The sequence below is a fragment of the Hetaerina americana genome, unplaced genomic scaffold (genome assembly GCF_022747635.1).
Source record: "Hetaerina americana unplaced genomic scaffold, ioHetAmer1.1.p SCAF_15, whole genome shotgun sequence".
Classification (NCBI taxonomy): domain Eukaryota; kingdom Metazoa; phylum Arthropoda; class Insecta; order Odonata; family Calopterygidae; genus Hetaerina; species Hetaerina americana.
This window is the reverse complement of record NW_027286625.1, coordinates 2261033-2274591: the sequence shown is the minus strand read 5'-3', so window position 1 is coordinate 2274591 and position 13559 is coordinate 2261033.

Below are 13559 nucleotides of genomic sequence, written 5' to 3'. Positions count from 1 at the left end.
CAGCTTTATTATTGTCCGTGCGTATCCATTTGCCTCAGCAAATACTTCTCGTATCTCAAGGCATAAAAAAAATTAGGTTTCAATACGAAGGCGCATGAAAAAGTAAAATTAGCTAATGCAAAAGGAAGTATATTAATTTTCGTTTCTTGTTTAAAATTTGATACCTAGTTAAATTACACGGAATCGTGTCCAACGCTTTTCTGGTAGCTAATTTGTCCCTAAATTCTATTGTGAGCAAAAATTGCGCTAGCGAAAAATAGTATTTTGTTAAATTGAACAAACAGTAAAGAACTTCAAAATCTATTTCGCAAAAAATATGATGAACTATTAATGTTACAGAACTCTGTTTCGTGGAATAATACAAAAATAATTTCATTCCATTAGTCAAATAATAATTTTAAACAGTGATTATGTTGCATATTATCATGTGCTATGGAATATCTTTAAAAGCTTGGCACACTAATGAGTTAAAATTTGCGGATGGGTGAAATCTAAGTATGCCTCAAATATTTGACATTAGTGTTTATTTTTAGTGTGCAATGTTCGTAAGGAACTCAAAGACAGCGGACAAAATCTTCGTTTCGCGGCACGAATTGGTTTTATTGATCTCTTTAGAATTATTACAACTCGTTTTGCTGCGTGTAGCAAGGAGATAAAATCAGCCGCATTAACTACCTAAATTCTCAGGTATTTTCATAGCTAAAGTATGTACTGTATGACAAATTTGACAAATGACGACCACAGAGCAATGCATTTGTCATTGCAATTTCAGCAATGCCATTATGTCACGGACTCGGCAGCCCGACACTCAGCTAACGGAAATGGCAACGGTGACTTTTACGGAATACCTGCGGATACCATTTCACGTAGCCGATGCCATAGTGGCATCCTTAAGCACATAGAAACGGGTGCCATCGTTAGGAAATAACCTCCTCGGTGCTGCAAGGTGTTAGCGAGTGGTATTCGGGTGAAGAGTGGCACCACATCGAAACTGACCAATATATCGCCTGCCTGAAATCGAATGTCTTGAAGAACCTTCACAAATTTCGTCGATTTTTGCACAGGATGATCGCAATGAAATATTTGGTCAGGTATGAGTAGTCGAATTTATCGTACTGACGATTGGCATCGGGGGCTTCATTTATTTTAGTATTTTGGATAACTCTTATATCCAGGGTTGTGCAAGACCCCGTGGACGGGGGCTATCGAATTCCCGCGAATTCTTAGAAGGTTTGATATTGAACCTATTCTTCAACCTCCATTGAAACTCAGGAATCTGATGGTTAAGACAAAAGACCCAATTGGAATTGACGCCAGGAGTATATAACATACCATGTGGTGGATTCTACGTTGGCATTACGATACATACGATTGAAACTATGACTAAGGAACTTCGCTAACCCTCCGACTGGGTTAACTTACCATCTAGTCCGTAGCCGACCACAGTATTAACGAAAGCCACATGATTTATCTGGCAGAGGCCAAAATTCTTTTTCAATCTCGGGGATTTTGGGGTCGAAGTTTCAAAGAGGCAATGCTGATCCGATTACACCGCACAAACTTCAATAGAGACGCGGGCTAAAAAAACAATTGAAACATGGGAGCATTTCCTGAAGACCAGATAGAACATGCCGTTGAGCAGGAGACTCAACCAATCACGGGCCACCTGACCCGCTCGGGTTTGTTGCATATAAATTGGCTAGGCTGAACGGAATGGCACCTTGCAATTGAAGACCTGCTAAAGTGGAATACTACGGACCTGCTAAAGTGGAAATAAGTAGACGATGGCGTATTGACGTCAACCCTAACAAAACCCAGGTTATTGTGTTCCGAAGAAAAAGTCCGTCGGTTACCGTACTCAAAATTAAGATGGAAGGTAAAAGTGTTGCTTGGAGGAAAGAAGTGAGATACTTGGGAGTGACTATTCACCAGTGACTTACTTTTGCTTAGCACGTGATCACACGGTTAAAAAAACGCTCCAGGCACGCGCGCGAGTCTAATGCCGTCACAGAAAACCCCATCGTGGACACATGTACCCAGATCCATTTGATTAAGGCAGTTATTATCCCACATATATACATGTACTTCTACTAGCTACAAAGCTATACTCCCGCAGGTATGCTACGTTTCCCCTGCCTGGTCAGGTTTGGCATAAACATTTCAATAAAATAGGCTAAATAAAATGGTCAGGTCCTGCAATCGCACTGCGTTAAGAATGCCAAGAAATACTAGTGCATATATAATTCTCACCTTCGGCAGATGTGAGAACACAATGTTTGCACAAGAGAAAATTGCAATTGACCACATAACCAAACAAAATGACAGCTCACGTGCAGCAATTGAATATCAAGCAAAAATTACTCAACAAATTAGGGATAAAAGACCAATATTCGTTACCGGCATATAATAATAATATTTTACTTTAAAAAAGTCTGCGTGCATGTATACATGTACAGTCAGACACCACGAAAACTAGGATTAAAAAAAAGAAAGCTGAAAGGTTCACCTCTATATCCTTTGAAATAATGAGAGCCGAACACGACGGAAATAACTCCAATGATTCATTTGTTGGGGTGATAAAATGCCGTGGTGGAATGGCACCATTGAATTCCTGGATCTCTTAGGACGATGGACGAGTCGCACATCAGAAACATCTGAGGAGGAAATGAAGGAATTCAACTCTTTGGAAACTTGAGAGATTCTGAGCCCTCATCCAACCTTAGATTCCTAACCGAATAAAATACCTCCAATTCAACCTCATCCTTTTTAGGTACAACATTCCTGCATGAGCTCTTCCCTTTTCAATTAAAAGCTAACTCATTTCGTCCACTTGGATTTTTTCGTTTCCTATAACATTTTCTTAACTGATCATAGTATTCCAGAATGCAATCTCTTCTCATCTTGGGCTTGCCTATCAGCTTCCCGCGGATCTACATCAGATTATTCCTCCTCTCTTCTTCATTCCACGGGAATCCAATTAAAATATTCCCTCAATGATCTCCTCTCTCTATGAATCTCCTAAACGCCGTTCACTTTGGTTTCGGAAATTACATTTTTTTCATCTTCTCTCTTTCGTTCATTAAATTTTTTTCTTAGTTATCCTTCATTCTTTAATTACCTCGTTATTTACTCGTACTTTACGTGCCTTACCGGAGCGGCCAACAGAAAAGTTGTAAATTTTCAGGGACGAATTTGATATTTTTTAAAGTGGAATGTGTGAATATATTTTAGGGGTATTTCGTCCTCAAACGCCCAGCTCACTCGCAATCGTGTCGTGCATTTGCGATTGGTCGTGATACTGCAGGGCAGTCACTGGCAAGGCGGAGTGCGGAAGTGGCATGTGAGTTTCCGAGTGAATGCATTCTTGGAAATGAAGAGAGGCAATTTGCATGAGTGAGGATTTTAGAGAAGGGAATTTTTAAAACAATCCATTTTCGTTAAAGGTTAAAAAGATTTAAAAAAATCCGATTGAGCTCCTACCGAGTCTTAGTTATTGATTGGTTTTTCTGGGCTCTTTTCAATTATGAGAGTGCCTGAAGTATTTCATGCGTTCAAAATCAGTCACCTAATGGAAATAGCCATCTTTGGATGAATAATTATCTTTTATCAATGAAAATCATGCCACTAGATTTTCTCAAAATTATCCTTCCGTCAAGAGAATGGGAGAATATTATTTTCACTCTGATTTACGGAAAAATTATGCGTGGGTATCCCGGAATTGATGCAAAAACAGCGAAAATCTTGCACCGGATGCCTTAACTTATACCTTCTCTCAGTCTGATGAGAAAATCTCAACACAGATAGTAGGTGAGATTATTCTGTGATCATATTTTAACATATCTTAATATTTTTATCTTTTAATTTTAATCTGATGTAAAAAAAACGCTTAAATTATTTAGTATATTATTTCCTCCTATATTTTATCTATTAATTGGTAGTTCGTGCCATCTACATGACGCAATAGCTCACGGCTCCACCTTTCGTTTGAAAAAATCCATAGAGATTTACCAGCCGAATTAATTTTTGTATTATATTTGTACTATTCTGATGCCCCAAATGTTTTCCCAACTTAGGAAATCAGACCGCTTGCAAAATCCATTGCAAGCGGCCTGGTTTCCTCCGTTCTTGTAATTTTTCAGATATCACGTCCTCATTAGATATACCATTGCGATAGAAAAAACAGCGCTCAAATTCATCCTCCAATCACTAATGATATGGACGGGGTTTGGGATAAGGAAATGGGATATTGCTTCGACCGGAATTTCCGGCGGAAAATTGGGCCAACCGTCAAATCACTTACACTAAAGAAACTAGGTATAGATTGGATTCTTATGCTAAATGCGTCGAATTTTAAAAAGCCTTGTCTAATTCAGGGTTAGAATATTTCTCAGAGAACATATTGCACCTTTCATGTGCAATAAATATAATACTCGTATGTATGGTAAACTATATAGTATGTATAATAAACTCCCCGTCGACTACTTTAAAATCAATTAGCGCTATTGGTGTAAGTGTGGAGAATTTTCCACGTCACAGAAGAATACTCGTACACACTCCCGAGGTAGATTTAGGTCCACTGTCTTCAGGGTAGCCAGCTAGAACCCTAAAAGCAGGTGCAGCTTAAACATTATATCAAGGTTCAAGGTTTACTACCTTAATAAAGGTAGGTTTTGGACGGTCCTTCTAACTCTTTACTTCTACGAATCACGAGAAATTCCTCTTGCTTGCTCTAAATTATTTCTTTCTTCGTTTCTTTATGACTTCTGCCCGACTTCATGCCGTCTAAAAAGTCTACTCTCTTCCTTCCTCTTCCTCACTTACCCAAAAGTCTCTCTTCTATCTCAGCCTTCAACGTTCCACTCCTTTCAATATTTCCTCCACTCACATGCTCTTACTTTTGCGAATTTCCCCCCAGAACTTCCTCCTCTTTTCGCTCACTCTATTTAAAACAACCTCGACGTTCGTTTTCTCTTTGAAACTTATTTTCCCAATTTTTCGCCTCATTCACTTCTCAAAAGCCTACAATATGCGCTCATCCTCTCGCCTCAAAAGACAAGTTTTCTCATTCATCAAGCGCTACGATCCATATTAAAGTCTTAATTAATCTTTTCTTGACATCGTTCCTTGGTGTACCCACCGTCTTCTTCGTGTGAATGCTTCTTTCGTTAACGCATGTCTTCTCCTAATGTGGCCATTAATGTCGCCTTTTTTCTCTAAAATATTGCCCAAATATATTTATCGTGGCTATCCTATATTTCTCAAATTTGAATAAATCACATAGAATAAAATAAATCATATATGAAAATTGCATAAATGAAAATTGACATTAATAAAATTACAAACTCATTTAATATGGACATCGAACAATTCCACGAAGTGAAGTCTGAAGGTGTTTAGTATACAAATCATAAATGTTTTATTCCAGAAGCGAGCGAATATGTTACGTCAAGGGTCCATTCTGGATAAATAGCGTTTTAAGTTGGTGATGACAAGCTGTTGAAAATCCCAAATCCCAATTATCTAATGCTACTGTAATCGATGGATTCCTGTTTGCCAATTGAACACTTTCTCGCTTCAATTAGCATTAAGTGATAGGATGATTGCAATACTGTGCAGCCACAATACGTATACGGGTACAGTGGATTTTCTAAACCATGAATTATCCAGCAAGCCTCATTTGTGGTAGTATAACAGTTAAGACAGGTTTTTGGTGGACCAAGGGAGACTAAGTACTCGAGTACATTTAAACCCCACCTAATGCGATACGGAATGCCCTTAAAATTCATTTTGCATTTACCATTTTTTCAACTTCACATACTTGCTACCTCCATTTCGTTCAACATGCCACATTATTTCCTCCCTTTACGCAGATTACTCACATGTTAGCTTCTATCTTCAACATTCCATTGCTTCTCAACATCTCTTCTTTCCCTGCCTTCGAATTTCTCACGACATAATTCTATATTCCCCTTGTCTTGCTTATCACTTCCTCTTTTGTTGCCTGCTCCCGTTCTTTTCATTCTTTTTAACAGTCACATTAAGAAAGCCTCCAATGTAGGCATAGCCTGTTTCCTATATAGCCAAGTTTCGGAACCTAACAAAACTACGCTCCATATAAAAGTTTTAACCTATCCTTTCCTTATATCATTGATTAAGGCCCTTTCCATATTCCTCTTTTTAAAAACTTCACCTAATTGAAATCCCCTTTTAATGCACTCAGAACTTTGTCCATTTCCTTCAAAACACTTTGCGTTTCTCTTCTTTAATTTATTCCCACAAAGATTTAATGAAACCACAGAAATTATCCTGGATGTTTATACCCTTATCCTAGCCTTAATATTTTTTGAGAACTTCATGCCTTCGTTTTCCTATCTTTGAATATCATCCCATTTTTTATTATACTGGATCTGCATTTCTCTAAATAAGGAAAGAAATCCCGTGGCTGACTGGTTAGCCAAAGCCAATACATCCAGAAAACTGCCTTGATTAACTTCCCCACCTATAGTCATGCCTATCTTCGTCCCTTGTAATGCCTCTTTTGCAATTGACTCCGCGTATATTCTATTGTCAAAAGTCACATTAATGGTTAGAGCAATTTCTCCTGCCCCTCAGTAGCTTAGCTGGCTAAAGCACTTGGCCGGACATCGAGGGATTCCGGTCAAGGAGAAACATTTTTACTCTCTGAAATTGTTGCATTGTAGCACGGATTTCTATTTAGAAGGCTAGAGTTTACTGCCATGATGACCGAGGCTCTCAGGAAAAAACGATATGTACCAAAATATAGAATAAACATTTTTTTGCTTTAGAGCTGATTCCCATGCCCGTTGTTTTTCCTGGAGATGTGACTCGAGCACCTCTGGGTTCCATGTAAACTACCTGGAGACTGAACTATAGTACCATATCCGTCGCGAGCAATAAACCTCTAGAGACCCTGGGTGAGTAGTTGGGCTAATTGTCCAACCGAGCGAAGTCGTCGGCAAATACCGTTGCATAGCAACACATCGATCTGAGTCGGCAATCAGATTATTATTGCGATGGCATCTCACGTCCGGTTTCCGATAATCAACACCGTTGGTGCCATGTGTGGCCTCTGTTTGCCCTCTTTACCCTGTGCTGTGAGTATAATTCACTTGAATACACCCCCATTGGCTTCTATTTGAATCAGGTTGGGTATTTGTTTTGATTCCTCCTCCGTCTCTGTCTCTCTCTCACCCCCATCCACAACCAGTAACTGAAGTGTGAAATGATCTCCCAAACCCGAGCAATCTACACCATTGTGCACCGCTGCTGGTGCAGTTTGTCTTCCCTTCGCCCGCATCACCCACGGAAGGTGTCATTGAACAGCTGCCGCAATACACATTGATTTGCCGACTTTCAAGCTTTTTCGCGTCACCCATCTTCATACTTTCGTGGTAGAGTTTTACACTTTTAGTTGATATTTTGGAATCACTTTTTGAATGGTTATACTGGTCCTGTTTTAAAAAATCTGTCAGATTCATTAATAATCTACAATGAAATGAACTGTTGTGTAAGCACAAAATAATAATTTTTAGCTAGACGATGTAGTGATATCCTTTTCAATAGGTTCACATTTCGCTGGCGAGCTGTAAAAAATCTTAATTTGCTTGAACCATGAGCATTTATGAATTGCATAAGATCTTAACTACCAAATAAAAATAGACATTTCAGGCGTGATATGGTAGAATATTATGGTTAATTAATAAATTGGCAATTTTCCACAAAATAAAATTTAATACGACGTTTCCAATGTAACTGCATCATCATCAGGTGTAGTGTCACCTGATGATGATGTAGTTACATTGAAACCGGTCGTATTAAATTTTATTTTGTGTAATCTTATCTGCTGGTTAATAACTCAAAGTGCATGGTCAATTGATCTATAACACTGCCAGATTGTGCGTCTTTTGTTTTATTAGCATGTCAGAGATATCCGGTCATTACAATTATGCACCTTTCCTTTTCCTCCAACCGATCAATTGGTAATTATTGCCTAGCTAGGAGTGCTGGGGAGGTGATAATTTCGTCGTAGAGGGATGTTTTGGAGTTTAATGTTTTTTCATTTAGGAAGAATTCGTCTTGCGCACTCAGTATTTGTGCAAAATGATAAAAATGTATGTTGAGGTGATGCGTCAAGCTAAGTTAAAATTTTCACGACTTGCACTTTCACGACTGCCAGGGACTCTGGGGCAATAGTGTGCACATTTGGTTTCCAAAGTGTGTGTGGTGTCTGTCTGAGTAAGATAAAGTGCTGCGTTTGGAGGTGAGCAAAAAAATTGAAAGCGGAATTAGGAACAAACAATCTATAGACCATATCTTTTGCATGAAATTCTATGCCTAAGACAATTTGAAGAATTGATTTACACAATGCAAATAATTTTCTTTGATTCTCCATTTGTTCAATTTATTTATTGTGTTATTTTTATGTTTTATTTAGCTCCTCTTAGTAGTTGAATGTAAAAACTCATTAATATGCAATTGTTTTAATGCGATCCTGTATTTAAACTCGGGATCAGAGAAGAACATTGCCCCTCTACGCTCTTAACATAACGGATTCGTATCTGAAGAGGCCTGCTTGGCAGGCGAAATACCCGGTGTCAGGTTTTTTCTTGGCTTTTACCTAACTCCGCTACCGACTGCCTTCCTTAATATTTATATTTTTGTTTTCATCTGTGTAATTGACGGGTTACTGGCATAGGATAAATCCTTGTAAATCCTGAACGAGTGAGTGAGTGCGATTCACAAAGGTCTAAAACACCTGAGTGGTTGAGTGATTGCGAATCTACGTAAGTCCTATCTGTTTAGTTTTGTAATTTCTGTGTGATTGACGGGTCAATGGCATAGGAGAAATCCTTGTAAACTCTAAAAGTGTGAGTAATTGTGATCCGCAAAGATCCCGGTTTCCGAACACACCAGAGTAATTGAGTGAACGAGCGAAAACGTGCGTACATTATTTTTATATTCTTGTATTCATCTGTGTGATTGACAGGTCACAGGCATAGGAGGAATCCTTACAAACCCTGAGTGTGTGAATGCAATTCACGAGGGTAACTGTTATTCCTTAACAGACCCTGGAGTGGTTGTTAGTTTGTTTCCTTTATTTTGCATTGCTTGTGTGTGATTGAGGTACATGTTGGTCACTGTTTCCCAAACACACCCAAGTTACCTAATGTGTATAGCTTATCTTCCTCTTACTTTTAACTTCGTTTTTACCTCCTTCCTTAAACAAACCTAGTGCCAATCAAATTTACGGTCTCGGCTATCTCGATTTCCATTGCTTCACGACTGTAGGTACGTTAATTTTAAATTTACGCTCTTAACATATACTTGTAGACGCTTTGCAATGATTTGAGCTATGATATGTGCTTAAAATATGTGAAAAAATGTTAAGTTTTCACATAATGGATCAGGGCACTCATAAAAGTATTTTCCCGGAAGACTGGCGCAGTTGATTCAATCGGTTGATGATGCTCTATGACGCTGTGAAACACGTCACTCCAGGATGTCGAAATAGAAATAATTCATAGTTTGTTGTCAACTTGGGATTATTCATCGTTGCAAATTGCAACCAAAGTCTAAAAAGCGGTGAGTTACGATGACCTAAGTAGCGTTGTTCTGTCAAGACCAATACCGAACCCATTGGGATTCCTTTTGGACTTTCCTTGACTCCATCTTTCCAAACATAATGTAATTTTCAGAATGCAAAGATGAAACGAGTAAAAATGTGTGAGAACTTTCCGGAACTTCTTTATCACAGAGGTGTAGAAATGTCAAAATCACTTGGGCCATGAATCTGCTTACTTGACTTACAGAGAACAGCTGGTGATGCAATTATTATGGGTGTGGACGTAACGCTATCCCCATTGGGCACGTATTGAATAAAAATAATTGTTCGATCCCTTCAAGTTTTAATTAAAAATGGAGATCTCTTCTTTTGTGCACCATCATGGATTTAGCACACGGAATTCTCTTTTCCACCATATTATGAGGAATATGTGAGGCATCCTTTTATCCGAGAACGGAAATACTACATACCAACGAACGTGTTGGCTAAATAATACGGGCACGCTTTGTGGACTTCCATGAAGTTCCTTTCTGAGAACAACTTTTCTCCTTCACGCCATCGGACTTGGAAATAATTAAACGCATCTTTTACTTGTATATTTTACGTTTTCCTCTTCCAATTATAGTACGAAGTTATTGGAGAACTTATTATTCGCTATCTTTATAACTACGTACTCCCTTTGAATGAAGATTGGGTATGCTAATATGAAGAGTAAAAGCATGGAGGAGGCCGAATAAAAATCCTTAAAGGCGCATAATATTTCGTTAACTTTTCGCGACGGCAGATTGAGATTTCCCTCCATGCCTGAATCAGTTAATCAGACGAAGACGGGCATGGTATGTTAATTGAAATGACCTCTGCTTCAGCCATGATGGCATCCTTTCAGCGATGGAAATATAAAATGCGAAAGAGGGAGTTCATTGACCATGGATGACCAATGTAAAGGAAAGAGATTGGGTAGCCTTTTTGGCTATCAGTTTGCTGAAATCCGAATTCATAATAGCAGGCTAAATTGTTAGATTTATCAATTTATATCAACCAAAAAATTGCATATAGTACGAATTTACCCTGGAGGCCGTCACATGAATGCAGGTGGGGGCTCTGGCTCAACAATAATTAATTGCGCCATTGTAGGGAGTTGGGAATTTGTTTATGACATATAATTCAAAGAAAAAATTGAATTGTCATAAAAGCTGAAAATCGCAAGTTTTTGAATGTCTGAAATTTTAATTATTTAATCTATACTTTAATGAGGATTTTCATGTTTAAAAGTACATGCGGAAGGTTTCAGGTTTAAAGGTTCGTCCGGAAAATAAGTGTACTGATTTTTTCCCGCCGCTCCAGGCGCGCCCAGCACCGCTCTGACGGGCTGCGATTGGAGGGGGGTATGTTGGCAAGCGACGCTGAAAAAGGCAGTCGGCTCTGAGCTGTGGTGTAATGAGGAGCTCTGTTAACGCGAACCTCCACGCTCGACCCACGTCACGGAATGCGATGCCGGAGCAGCGTTATTCCATCAAATTTGCGGTAAAGCTTGGGAAATCGTCTACCGAAAGTGTCGGCATGATTAACCAGGCTTACGGGGAGTCAGCCATGTTCAGAAACATGATCTTTCGGTGGCACAAGATGTTCGTGGAGGGCAGAGAAGAGGTCGACGACGAGTCTTCGAGAGGTTCCCGATGATGCCTTCGCGGGAGCGTTCCAGGAATGGGAACGCCGCTGGAACAAGTGTATCGACTCACAAGGGTCCTATTTTGAGGAATATTAGCTTAAGATATGTAAAAGTGTAATAAATTTTTTTTCCTGAGCTCAGTACACTTATTTTCCGGACGAACCCTGTATATTATCTTCATTGAGATTTACGTTGCGAACTGCATTGCCCTGTGACCAATCATTCAGTTTTTCTTTTCAACTTTCCGAGCAATGATGTCAAAAAAATAATACTATTTGAAAAGCGCTAAACAATAAGATGTAGTTTTAAGCATGATTTTTTCAATAATATAACATGAATCACGTTTTCACGAAAAATTTAAGTTTCTTTTGAAAATTTGGTGACCAACCCCCGGCTGCAAAACCACAAGAGACGCGATCATAATATAAAGATATTTATAAAGAAACTTGTACTGTGGGAATATTTGAATGTCCACTAATTTCAAATGTGAATGAATTAAATGATTGAGTATTGATTCAGTTTTTCTTTTTATTATATAAAGTTACCCTTATTTACTTTTAATATATAAAGAAGACTGCTTACAAAGCGACAGGAAGAAGAGAATGGACATATGTCCATGATTCTAAAACGCCTACACACAAAACCGGGCAAATCTTGTTTGAATTATGTTAAAATAGCCGCTAACAAGTATCCATGAGATATCACTAAAAACTTGAGTTTTCAAGTTTGACTCGGAAAAAATTTTTGGATATTATCATTCTATTATCGTAATTGATGTACCGCTCCAAAAATTGTATGTGCTTTAATTTCAAAATTTTCTTTGATAAGAAATTTCATGCAAACACCTTAAACGGTGCAAACTATCGTAAGAATTGTGCGCCTCAGAACCTGTGGGCCTCAACTCGTGTTCGAACGTGCACACCGACTGAAAAAGAGCAAGCCGTTGAACGTATGTAAATGAACCAACAGCAATCAAAATGCATCCCGTGCGATACATTTTGAATTGAAATCACGTCCCATTCTCGAGCCATGATTTATCGTTGGTCGCACCTAGTCGTAAAGATAACTCTGAATTTAAGGGAGGGGTACGTTGAATTAAATTCTTCGACGGTTGGAACTCCTAATAATCATCCTTGGGGTTGCAAGTCCTCGTAAGGCCTTGGCCTTCCTCGTCAAGGTTCTCTAGTCTTATCGGTCCTCTTACCACAACCTCCTTAGTGTCCCTGTCTCCAGTTCTCTTTGAAGTACCTCCATGTATTCCAGCCATCGTTTTCTTGGTCCACCCTGTTCAATTTGACATTCGGAATCGCTTTTTCTACACTTAACGTAAGTCACAGTATTCATCCTCCATTTGTCACTTCTTTGTACTATCTTTGGCCAATTTTCTCTCCTATGATTCATTATAATCCTGTAATCCCCATTATTTTTCTCTGTGTCATACATATTACTTAACATTTTCTCTCCTCACACCTTTTCAGATATCCCTCATCTCTGTTAGCTTGAGCACGTTTCCGTTTCAGACATATGATTACAGGGAGCACGTTTGTATAAATATTGAGCTTAATTTAATTGCTCACAGGTGTTTAAGTAAAAATCTTCTTTAATGTGAAGATAAATTACTCCATTTTCGGCCATAAGTGTTCTCAGATACAGCTTTTGATATCTAATGGATGCTCCACGTTAACTGCATGAAAAAAAATCTTTTAGCCGTAAAGTAAATATTTTTCATATAATCAATCTAAAAAGGTCGTAAGAATATATATTTCACCTTTCCAGACGCTCCAGGTACTTACTTAAATGCTTTGCTATTTTGAAATGTATGCTTCATATTTTTACGGTCCAAGCCTCATTGTGTGTTCATTTCTTGTTGCCCACATGGACTTCCTTACATCCACTTTAAGTTTATTGCTCTTATTACTCTTTATAAATTATTATATTCCTCCTCTAATTCTTCCATGATACGAAGGGTAAGATCTCTGTCGTATTCGTATGCCAGGCTCTGGCACATTTATATTATGTTTGTTTTTCCTTAGATTATATCGATTTAATTCGTGACTTTTTCTCGTATTCTATTTCATAATAGTAGTGAAGTGGTACTATCATCCCTTAGCTCCCTTTCCTTTTTCAAATTCAATTGATGGTTCTCCTTCATTCTTTACTTAACCTAATTGTTTTCTTTGGCGTCATCTAAGGGAAACAATTTTCAATGCATTCATAATTCCTTCATTTTTTCATGAAGTTTCTGTCTTTCAACATTACTACCATTTGATTGCTTGAATTTTAGAAGAAAATGATGCGGATCGATAT